The sequence below is a fragment of the Alosa sapidissima genome, chromosome 5, assembly GCF_018492685.1.
Source record: "Alosa sapidissima isolate fAloSap1 chromosome 5, fAloSap1.pri, whole genome shotgun sequence".
NCBI lineage: Eukaryota > Metazoa > Chordata > Actinopteri > Clupeiformes > Clupeidae > Alosa > Alosa sapidissima.
In genome coordinates, this window is record NC_055961.1 from 31021300 (window position 1) to 31033535 (window position 12236).

General features: G+C 40.9%; 1 protein-coding gene across 1 annotated transcript in view; it reads right to left on the bottom strand.

Moving 5' to 3' along the window:
- Positions 1–4799, bottom strand: part of ndst1b (N-deacetylase/N-sulfotransferase (heparan glucosaminyl) 1b) — a 65341-nt gene extending 60542 nt beyond the window's left edge. The window contains exon 1 of the mRNA XM_042091843.1: positions 4600–4799. The gene's annotated coding sequence lies outside the window, so the exon portion shown is untranslated. The remainder of the gene's footprint in view (positions 1–4599) is intronic.
- Positions 4800–12236: the final 7437 nt, after the last annotated feature.

Below are 12236 nucleotides of genomic sequence, written 5' to 3' on the forward strand. Positions count from 1 at the left end.
CAGATTACTGTGTACAAACAGCTGGTCTCTTTCTTGCAAAGGATACATTACATAGGCCAGATCATACAGCAAAAGAGGGTTATTTCAGACTTAATTTGAAACATTTGAAAGATCTTAAGAGATGGATTTAGGGGGAAATCATGCAAGTTTTTCCCAACCATTATGAGTGATCGGCTGCCATTAATGGGAACATTCAGAACAGCTTCAGAAAGGCACAACTGTGACGCCTCATAAAAGCACTGCAGTTTGTAACAAATCCAACTTATCTACTTCTAGCATTATGTCAGAGTCTTGCTCATTTCACACATCTGAAAATACAGACAACCAGCTGGCACCACTGACCTCTCATTGCCTCCCACACAACATTGCCACAATACCAGGGCTACCATCTTTTTGTTAATAGGAAATAGGCCTTGTTATTAAATATTCTACTTCGGCAATGCAACAAATATTTGTCACAGCAATTAAACCTCACCTGAATTTAAAAATTAAATTTAATTTAAATAACATCATAATAACATATACGGCAACAACTACCATCTAAACATAGTGAACAAAGGATAGGATAACATTTTTTTTTTTTATCTCTGGCAAAACAAGACTAACATATGGTATCTGCTGTAGCCTATTACTCTAAATGTCTCACTTCATTCACAATAAACCAGAATTAATACACATGGAGGAACTACAAAACGAAATAAATAAAATAAATTAAAATAACTTATCTGATAAATATCTCTCGTCTTAAATTTCTCCTACGGTGTACTTCCTTTCCCTGCTGAGACCTTTATCTGTGATATCACTCCAAGAATACCGGCACGGCAAGAAATAAAAATGGCTCTGGCAACACGGCACACTAATTAGTCCCCATTTCCATTTGCTAACCGTTAACTTGCAAAATGATTATTTTTTCCCCATGAATGGGTTTATATCAGTTACAAGACTGTGCTAATCCAAAACAAAAACACTTTTCAGGCATCACATTGTCTGTCGTTTTCCAAGCGTTCCATACACGTAGCCTATTAACTACAAGCCTGTAGCCAATAGATGTGTTTTAGCACCCGAAAGGTCCAGAAAGGAGCAGGCAATGTGCAAAATGTCACACAATGACGCTCTTAATTGCTAATAAGCAATTATGCTAAGGCTACTTATATCAGTGTTCCATGTCAAATATGGAGAGTGGTTTGACAAAAGAAAAAAAATGTCAATTATAGCTTTCAAAAAAGCACAGCATACTGTGACTAATAAAAATGCAAAATACACTTTTCAGCTCTTTATCTAATGCAGGTCTGCAGAACAAAAACCTCATGGATGTTTTCATCAATAACTGCAATTCTATGCCAACATGTGATATTCTTGTTTTCATTTCCAAACTTTTGCCATTATAATACCAATCCTCTCAAATCTGACATAAGACGGAATGAGAATCTGTCCTACAAGGGTACAAAAGGTTAAGATATCTGACTGTGTAGGTTGTGCCTTCCCTGGTTGTCTGTATCTCTGTCTAATCCTTTTCAACTGATTTCACTTCTCATTTTCATGTGATTTTTCTTTTCCATTCCAATTTCCACCGTTTTTCTGTTAGGCTAAAAGCCAGAGGAAATGTCTAGTTATGTAAGGCCCTCAATTACCATCAGTGGCAACCTCAGACGAACCCAATTTCAATCAATGTAAAACATCAAAACATACGCAAGTCTGATTCATGTGGGGGGAAAAAATATGAAATTAAACCCTCTCTCTCTATATTAGATTGTGCCAAACTTGTTTTCAACTGCATTCTTTCAGCTTATGGTTTTATGCAAAAGAAGTGAAAACTGCCTCTCAAACTGACACGAGCGGAGGTCAAAAGAAAACAGTCAAGCAGGAATAAAACTATAAGCACATTCTGTCCCCCTTTCGCTCCAGTCAATTTGCCTGATTGCTTGCGGTGGAATCCATGTCTCTCTTGACCCTTATAAAGGGGGGGGGAGTATCCTATGGTGCAGCCCAGCACAGCGAGAGCTGAAGAGGGTTAGAGGGTCTTGGGATTGGAGGGTTGGTTGGGTTCAATCCAGCATTAAAAGCGGGTTAACCTGAGAAAGCAGGGCAATGACACTCGGCGCCTCAGCGGAAGCCCCCGGTGAGCACCATGTCTGCCACGCAACCAGGCAACGGTTCACCTTCTGCAGTGGTCCATCTGTGCCCACGCCACGGATGACACACATAGACAGGTAGTCTATTACTGTTATAAGCCAACTGTGATCGGACATAGGAGGAAAATCAAAAAGGGTATCTCAATTTAAAAGGACAATAGTTAATGTTTGTTAAAATTGCCTACATGTTCTGAATTTGCAATAATGCCAGTTTCCAGTACTTCTAGCTTCATCGAATGCACTGAATGGGCCTGGCACCGCATATAGAAATCTGCTGCAATGCTCTGCAAAAATTAGGCTAGTTTTTCAGGGGAAGCATGTCTGATGAGATAAAGGCAGCTAGCTTTGCATAAAGTGAAGCAAGTCCTGGAGCTTCTGACAGCACAGAATTCACATCCAAATGTAACCCAGGCCAAAAAAAGGGAAGGGGGTCTAGAGGCTGTATAGAGGGATCCCTTGTTCAGACGAGGTCAAACACAGGTTTGCTTCTGCATTATTGACACTGTGAAAGTGGTCTGTGCTTTTTGTTATTGAAAAATTTAATATGATATTTATCTTCCTAGCCTCAGGCCCCTGTAATTCTGCTGCTGTGCCTTCTCTCAGTCACTTTCTCAAGGAGATAAAGCCAATTTTAAAAAAGGGCACTGTCTCACTTCAAAGTTACCTAAAAAAAAAAATCAGACCATCATTATTAAAGAACCTTTCTGAACAATATGCACCTCTAATGCCACATAAGCCCTCTATACAAATCCTTCAGATAAAACACTATTAGTGTTCTCAGTTGCCCAGGCTTGTTCTGTGGTTGATTTAATGGTTTTGCATTGAATGTGCCTGTAGAACACAATTTCTCACAAGAAGTCCTATCTGTTAAAACATGCCCAAAGATCCCCCTTTACACACAAAACAAAAGAAAGAGGGTGACCTTACACATAAATAAACGTTGGGTTTTGAAGGCCCATTGTGTCACTCCTGCAACCTCCAATACTTTCTACACTAAGAAAACCACCACCTGAAGACAACTCCTCCAGCACGGTGTTTAAATGCCATAGCAAGTTTAAGAAGCACATCGTTTATCATTCCATCAGCTGACTCACGAGACAGCGACTTCATTCCACAACTCGAGAAAACCAATCCCAATGTGTGATTTTTGCGAACTCAACTCAATCTGCTGCATAGTCACAAAGGTGATAGAATACTGCATGAACGTTACTTTAAGTCTGGACATTAAGTTAATTGAGCTCGACACTTTACCTATTCACAATCTCAACCCTATAATAGATAGATAGATACTTTATTGATCCCCAAGGGGAAATTCAAGAACCCACGACCATGAGATTAAGAATCTCATGCTCTACCGACTGACATAACAATGTCATTAGTGAAGTTTGCATTTATGTGTATGGTTCTCAGCAGATGCTTTCGTCCAAAGCGACTCACCATGACATCAATGTACATTACATTCAGCATAAGCATTTAGATACTGGAATAATATCTACCATGATCTTGTTTAACCCATGGTAATGATTGACTAACGCTGCACTGAGAGGGGCGAGGGACTGGGTAAATAAAACAAAAAACTTAAAATGAAGATAATGTCAGCTCCTTCCATTGGCGTCGTTCACATGAGCAGGCAAGACAGGAATGTGGTCATAAGCTCGGGATTTGTCCTCCGAGAGAAGACACGTTCATTCTTACTAGTTTATTTTAAGTGGTACTTTTTAGGTGTAAAATCGTAAATCATTTTTTTTTTTTAAAGAAAGAAAAGACGCTGGCCAAATTGCACCAAACTGGCTAATACTAGTGTATGCGAGGAGGCTAGCTAGCAAGCTAGCGTTACAAGTTTTCTCCTAGACTATCCCCTTTCATAAGAGCATTTCCATACGTTAGCATTTCATGGGTCGGTGGGCTGAATAGATACCCTAACTGTGGCGAGCTTGCCCGTAAAGGTAAGCGAATAGGTATCCGGTGAAGTCGATTAAAATAGTACAGGCCTTGCACAGCACCTTAGTTGCAAGTTGTATACGAAGGTACATTTCATGTGGAAATAGCGTCCCGTTACAATCCAAAGAGCTCTCCGCTTTGCCGTTTGTTTGGCTAACTGCTAACTGCATCTTCAAGAGCATGACATGCCACCATCACCATGCCTATCCAGCTACCGAGGCTAGCCGTTACATGTACGGTAACGATAGTCTGCATAACATCCAAGCAACACCTAACCAACTCGCTAATTTGTTTGCGTCCGTGACACAGACCCCAAACTTACCTCACACCTAGAACTATGCGAGACACAAGGACTGTAGCAGAAACAGTCAGATAGCAACCATTAAACCATGCACCGTACGCGCTAACGGTAGCAGGATAACGTTAGCTAGCTGGCTAGCTACAATATATGGCCAGCTAGGTAAAGCCAGAGACAGTGGTAAAGCTCTGTCCCTCACTAATACAAACAAGAATTGCTGCTACTCACGCGTTTGGGCTGCTCCGAATAAACAACGGGTTTTCTTGATAGGGACGGTTGAGGTTAATATGTAAATCTTCGTGTCGCGGTCCAAGCTTTTGCTTTACCCAGGCTCGGGGCGTCACGGTTTGATGTAGATTGTTCCTACAGAGAAACATGAGAGGACTCGCCTCTCGCACTCCCTAGTTTACCCGTTACAACCGGGACAAGTCGTGTAGGTACAGGGAATACGATAGAGGGCGTATTTTCCCACAAGTAATCAACTTTGCTGGAAACAGATTGATAATTTTTTTGGATGGGCGATTAAAGATAGAAAGCCAATCAGATGTTAAGTCCCCCTTACACTGACAGACTTAGCAAAGATTTGGAAAATATTTTTGAAAGACTACAGTCTCGGACCCTCTCACATCTAAAGACAAGTGTTGTTGAGTCACAAACTATTCACAGACTATGATTTTGCAACAGCTAGGGATCATGCAGGGTCACTATTTACAAGACTGCTACTAGATTCCTTTAAATTATTTCCATCGTGCTCTAGGCCTACATATCAACAAGAACTCATATGATAGCCTGCTCATATCAGTCATTTTTTCATGTTTCTGCAGCATTGTTTCATGTGTGACATCCCTAACAGATATAGAGTTTTGTCACGTGGAATAGCCGACTAATAATTGATAAGAAATTAAATAACAAATAACTAGATGTACCGCATAGCGGTACACAATATGACCGCCGCTCAGTCCTGTACATCCATTCCGCGAAAATAAATCACACTTCAATTTGTCTCCATCTTTTACTCCATCCCCCACTCTTGAAACTTTTGTGTATGCTTGTTTGGCATGCCTGAGTGTGTGTGTGCGGCTGCACAGAAAGTAGCCTACTTGTGCTGAAAAGGTGAATAGATTGTAGAATAGCCAAAGAAGATGTAGCATTGTTATAAAACCTTTAAAATCTCTAAACAATCACAAGTAGGGCAGGTCATCACAGTTCATCCATTGCAACTGGATTGATGAAAGGTCACTTACACCTGTAGGCTACATTGTATTTGGGAAAAGCAAAAGGTATCAGCATAATGTTATTTATTTATTTATTTATTTTTTATGTATTTATAAACAAAAACATCTCTGTCAGTTCCATGCCGTTTTCAACAGCTATCAAAAACAAAGGTCATTTTTGGATGGATGGATTTTTTGTGAATGTTTCTTCTTCTCCATAAGATTTTAGTCATCTTTAGTTCATGTAATACTTTATTGTCAATGCACAAATTAAGTAACAGTAGTCTGAAACGTTATTGTTAATGCACAAATTAAGTAACAGTAGTCTGAAACGAAATGCTGTTTTACATCTAACCAGTGGTGCAAATAACTGACATGTCCAAATGGGCCTTGATGAAATGCGTCGCTAGACTGTTCATACACATTTTAACGGGCCAAAGTTGAAGAGCTTTTGTCCGTTATTGTTCGTGCAAATATAGGCTGATTCATGTTCCCTTGCATTGTGTAACTGAGGTCCATGGCTAGTCTGGCTTTCATCAGACCAAGCTCAATCTTTTAAGAAATCAAAAAATAAATAGCGGGCAGATCAGGCTGGGTTCACCCAGCCTAGTCCATAGGCACCCAATATTGTTTAATTTTCAGATTGAGATATACACGCTCTGGCTATTCTAAATGCAAAAATGCATTAGGGAGTTATGACAAAACTGTAACTAACAAACTAGATCCTAATAGAAAGCTGTTAGCTTCCCTAAGCTACAGGTAGGATTATAAGGTAGGCCTATTTACAACATAAATTGTCAATAGGCTATGCTGGCGACACAAATAAAATCTCCTTTGGAAACCAATGGCTTACGACTTACAGTATCAAGCGGACTTAAACTGCCATATCGTGGCGAAAAGTTGTAATAACATTCACGCAGTTCCATGAGTCAAGGAAAGCGCGAATGAAGTAGCCACTTCTAAATGGGACCCACTACACAGTAGCTTAAGGTGTGTTGCTAAAGCAGCCATAATGAAATGAAGGTGTCATTGTTTGGATACTTCACACACACGTGCTTTTTAATTTCACAGACTACAACTACCAAGATGGAATCAAAGCACATCGATTCCCCTCTCACACCCTGCACGCACTTAAAACAAAATAAACAGGCGTCTCAGTCTCACGCATGTATAGGCACAACTGTATCAGACCGGTGTAACGTTGGTAAATCTTCCATTGCACAGAATGATTTTGTAGCACGTGCAATAAATGACAGTCGAAAGATACAAACAGTGCTGCTATCAATTTGCTTGGTATAACCGCATTTATAGTTTACTACAAATGCAATCAATCAAATGGGCCTCCATCACTCAACCAACGCTAACGGTAACATTACCTAGGTCCTTATTGATATTACAAGATTAACGTACCTGCAGTAAAAACCAAGCATGTCCGATAAACATCCTCACTTCATCCTCACTTACACTTCATGTGAACATCGTCCTGTCCTTATTAGATGTTCGCTGCGGTAAATTACAGTCCTTGTAGGAAGTGTCCATTATTTTTTCAACCCACTTTTAACTTCCAAAAAAATTATGTCTCACTGCAACGATGCGCCATCTAGTGGACAAACGACTACTTATCGCCAATACTGAAAATGCAGCCATGATGATGATGATGAATATTTTGGCTTTCTTTTGATCCTATTGAATTTGTAATTATGTATCGGCCGTTCTAATACCGATAGTATGTGGGTGCCTGTGTGTGTGCATGTTTATATGTGTGCACCGCCATTTACAGGCCAATGAGTGTACAGTCACTAAATGTACACATAACCTAATTTTTTTAGCCCCCCCCATGGATGAAATTCTACGAAACTTGGCATACCCCCAGACCCCCAGAGAATGCCAGGTCAATCATACACATAAAATTTGGTGCAGTTCTGAACATCTTAACTGAAGATAGGGGCGATTAAAGCAGAATAATATTGCATTTTCATTTTTTACCGGGGCGGGCGGGGGGGGCAAATCACAAATGAGTGATTATGAGCCAGGTTGATGTGGGCCCTTGAGACCAACATACCATAAAAGATTCACAGAGAACTGTGTCTGCCCTACCCTCCTTTCGGGGGGTCCAGTCCAGCGGGGGGGCTGCAGATGAAAACGAAAAATAACGGTTCCATGCTATCCATGTGGGGGTACATGCCCACCAAGTTTTGTGTACCCCGGTCTTTCAGTGTCCCGGGAATCCTTGTTGGTGTACGTCACTAAATGTACACATAAATTATTTTATTGTAAGGCCCCCCATGAACGAAAGTACACAAAACTTGGCATGCATTCAGAGGGTGTCATAATGATCCTACACTTTTAATTTCGTGCAGTTTTGACCTTGTCAGCCAGAGATATTGAGATGAAAACACCTCATTTTTTGCTTTTTAATTTTTAACTAGGTGGCGCTATACATGAAATAAGTGGTAATGGGATGGGTTGACATGCCCCCTTAAGACCAACATACAAAAAAAAGGTGGACCTCCTAGGCCCTACTGTTCTCGAGATATTCACAGAAAACTGTGTCTGCCCTACCCTCCTTTCGGGGGGTCCAATTCAGCGGGGGGGCTACAGATCAAAACGAAAAACGATGGTTCCATGCTATCCATGTGGGGTTACATGTCCACCAAGTTTCGTGTACCCCGGTCTTTCAGTGTCCCGGGAATCATTGACGGAAATTTGGGCATGCGAAAAAAAAAAAAAAAAAAAATCTGACTAAACCTATATGACCGCCGCTTCGCTGCGCGGCGGTCATAATAATATAGGCTAGGCCTACAGCTGTCACCTACTTTGCCCCTTCCTGTTTGGTGTTGGAGAGAGGCCACTATTGTTTTTTATATTGTTCACTTATTTGCATGAGCCATGACTAAAAAAGACTTGTGATAATATCAAACATGTTTGATATTGTAATTGCAAAACTAGAAAACTCACTTAAAACCGCTAAGATTTAGCCTGGCGGGCCATCCTATATCATTGAAATGTATAGTCTGGAATCAAACCATTCACCTCGCTTAATCCAAGGGGCGGGCAGAGAATTGTCTTTCAAACTGCCTACGCATGAAATAGGCCAGCGCTACGACCATATCCGTATCCGGTCGGCAAAACGGCAAATACATCCTTCTTCGAAAGTAATGGCTTAAGTGCATTGTGTTGCTCAACTTTCAAAGAAAAGCACAAGTCCAACTCCTCCAAAGTTGACGCCAACGCCGATTCAAACAACCGCTCTTCGTTCGCCATAGCCACCTTCCTTGTTGTTCACAGTCGCAGGACTGTCGTTATCCTGTTAAGCCTGCCTTAAGACTCTCTAACAAAATAGAGTGCTGTGATTGGATGAAGTCCACGGCGTCAGCCAATAGAAATCCCTATGGTTTGATACTAGACGTACAGGCTGAGCAAATTAATTTGCCGCCGCTAGGGTGCGTCTAGATTTCTAGGCTAGCTAAGATTGTCACCTTACACTAAACGATCTAGTTGACGGGAGCGCGCCGCGATTCCAGTACTCCCATGATGTCTGTCCGACTTTGGAAATGTAGTCGCAGACTGTGAAAACAGACCAAAATCGTACAATGTAAGGCCACCATTAGTTGAATTGTTATTCTATAGCCTACATTCAATAGGCCTGCACGTATTCATGTTTTTGGGACTTTTCCTCCCTATTTTCTCACCAATGTCCAGTCTACAGGCTAGGCTGCTAATAGGCTGTCCCCCCACATGCTCTAGTGTTTGATTCTCTGAACGAAAACCTTCCCCCTCAGCCCTCCAGCTCATCTGTTGCTCTGGCTCAGACTATCTAAAGACGGGAAAAACGCAATGGAAGCCCTGCCAATTGTGTTATTTCTAATGAATTGTGCATTTTTATGACACCCAACTTTCAACATGCTCGTGAGTTATGCTCCTGTCTTGCTTCGACCACTGGATTATTGATTGAATGTTTATTCTTCTGGCTGCTGCTTTGGAATATAGCCTACCAACAAAGTCTCAGTGGTCAAACATGTTAGGTAATTTAAAGGGACACCAGGCAACGTTTTCGTGTTAATTAATCATCTTTGTAAGTCAGTATATGGTTAAATGACTCATTACAGGGCAAATGAAGACTCTCTCGCCCGCCCCTACTGCCTGAAGAATATCCCACTTGCAAGTTCGGTGTATCCTACCCGCCGATCTTCAGTCTCACAAAGTCTCAGACATCACGAGAAGCAGGATCAGTTTACATCCTGCATCCCCAGCACAGAGGCAGGCTAACGAAACGCTAGCGATTGTTGCAAACGTGTGTATAATGGCAGAGCCGGCGAAGATGCATAGAAAAAGAAAGAGCGCTTCAGACCGAGCGAGGGCTCGCACACGTATCGACACGTACAGACTATAGGGGGAGCTTCGTAGAGAAAAAGCATCAGGCTTGCCTGGTATCCCTTTAATGTGCCTTGACCTGTGACTGAAGAATCCCTTGCAGAGCATGTCATTTCACTTGACATAATATTCTCTTACAGCTGCTCTCTAATCTCATTAAAGTTGTATGTCAAAGAAAGACTAAAGCCTATTTAACTAGATGTACCGCATAGCGGTACAAAATATGACCACCGCTCAGTCCTGGACATCCGTTCCGCGAAAATAAATCACACTTCAATTTGTCTCCATATTTTACTCCATCCCCCACTCTTGAAACTTTTGTGTATGCTTGTTTGGCATGCCTGAGTGTGTGTGTGCGGCTGCACAGAAAGTAGCCTACTGGTGCTGAAAAGGTGAATAGATTGTAGAATAGCCAAAGAAGATGTAGCATTGTTATAAAACCTTTAAAATCTCTAAGCAATCACAAGTAGGGCAGTTCATCACAGTTCATCCATTGCAACTGGATTGATGAAAGGTCACTTACACCTGTAGGCTACATTGTATTTGGGAAAAGCAAAAGGTATCAGCATAATGTTATTTATTTATTTATTTATTTATTTATTATGTATTTATAAACAAAAACATCTCTGTCAGTTCCATGCCGTTTTCAACAGCTATCAAAAACAAAGGTCATTTTTGGATGGATGGATGTTTCTTCTTCTACATAAGATTTTAGTCATCTTTAGTTCATGTAATACTTTATTGTCAGTGCACAAATTAAGTAACAGTAGTCTGAAACGTTATTGTTAATGCACAAATTAAGTAACAGTAGTCTGAAACGAAATGCTGTTTTACATCTAACCAGTGGTGCAAATAACTGACATGTCCAAATGGGCCTTGATGAAATGCGTCGCTAGACAGTTCATACACATTTTAACGGGCCAAAGTTGAAGAGCTATTGTCCGTTATTGTTCGTGCAAATATAGGCTGATTCATGTTCCCTTGCATTGTGTAACTGAGGTCCATGGCTAGTCTGGCTTTCATCAGACCAAGCTCAATCTTTTAAGAAATCAAAAAATAAATAGCGGGCAGATCAGGCTGGGTTCACCCAGCCTAGTCCATAGGCAGCCGATATTGTTTAATTTTCCGATTGAGATATACACGCTCTGGCTATTCTAAATGCAAAAATGCATCAGGGAGTTATGACAAAACGGTAACTAACAAACTAGATCCTAATAGAAAGCTGTTAGCTTCCCTAAGCTACAGGTAGGATTATAAGGTAGGCCTATTTACAACATAAATTGTCAATAGGCTATGCTGGCGACACAAATAAAATCTCCTTTAGAAACCAATGGCTTACGCCTTACAGTATCAAGCGGACTTAAACTGCCATATCGTGGCGAATGTTGTAATAACATTCACGCAGCTCCATTAGTCAAGGAAAGCGCGAATGAAGTAGCCACTTCTAAATGGGACCCACTACACAGTAGCTTAAGGTGTGTTGCTAAAGCAGCCATAATGAAATGAAGGTGTCATTGTTTGGATACTTCACACACACGTGCTTTTTAATTTCACAGACGACAACTGCCAAGCTGGAATCAAAGCACATCGATTCCCCTCTCACACCCTGCACGCACTTAAAACAAAATAAACAGGCGTCTCAGTCTCACGCATGTATAGGCAAAACTGTATCAGACCGGTGTAACGTTGGTAAATCTTCCATTGCACAGAATGATTTTGTAGCACATGCAATAAATGACAGTCGAAAGATACAAACAGTGCTGCTATCAATTTGCTTGGTATAACCGCATTTATAGTTTTCTACAAATGCAATCAATCAAATGGGCCTCCATCACTCAACCAACGCTAACGGTAACATTACCTAGGTCCTTATTGATATTACAAGATTAACGTACCTGCAGTAAAAAACAAGCATGTCCGATAAACATCCTCAGATTTATTTCGGCTTCAAGAAGAAATGGGAATTACACTTCATGTGAACATCGTCCTATCCTTATTAGATGTTCGCTTCGGTAAATTACAGTCCTTGTAGGAAGCGTCCATTGTTCTTCCAACCCACTTTTAACTTCCAACAAAATTACGTCTCACTGCAACGATGCGCCATCTAGTGGACAAACGACTACTTATCGCCAATACTGAAAATACAGCCATGATGATGATGAATATTTATTTTGGCTTTCTTTTAATCCTACTGAATTTGTAATTATGTATCGGCCGTTCTAATACCGATAGTATGTGGGTGCCTGTGTGTGTGCATGTGTATATGTGTGCACCGCC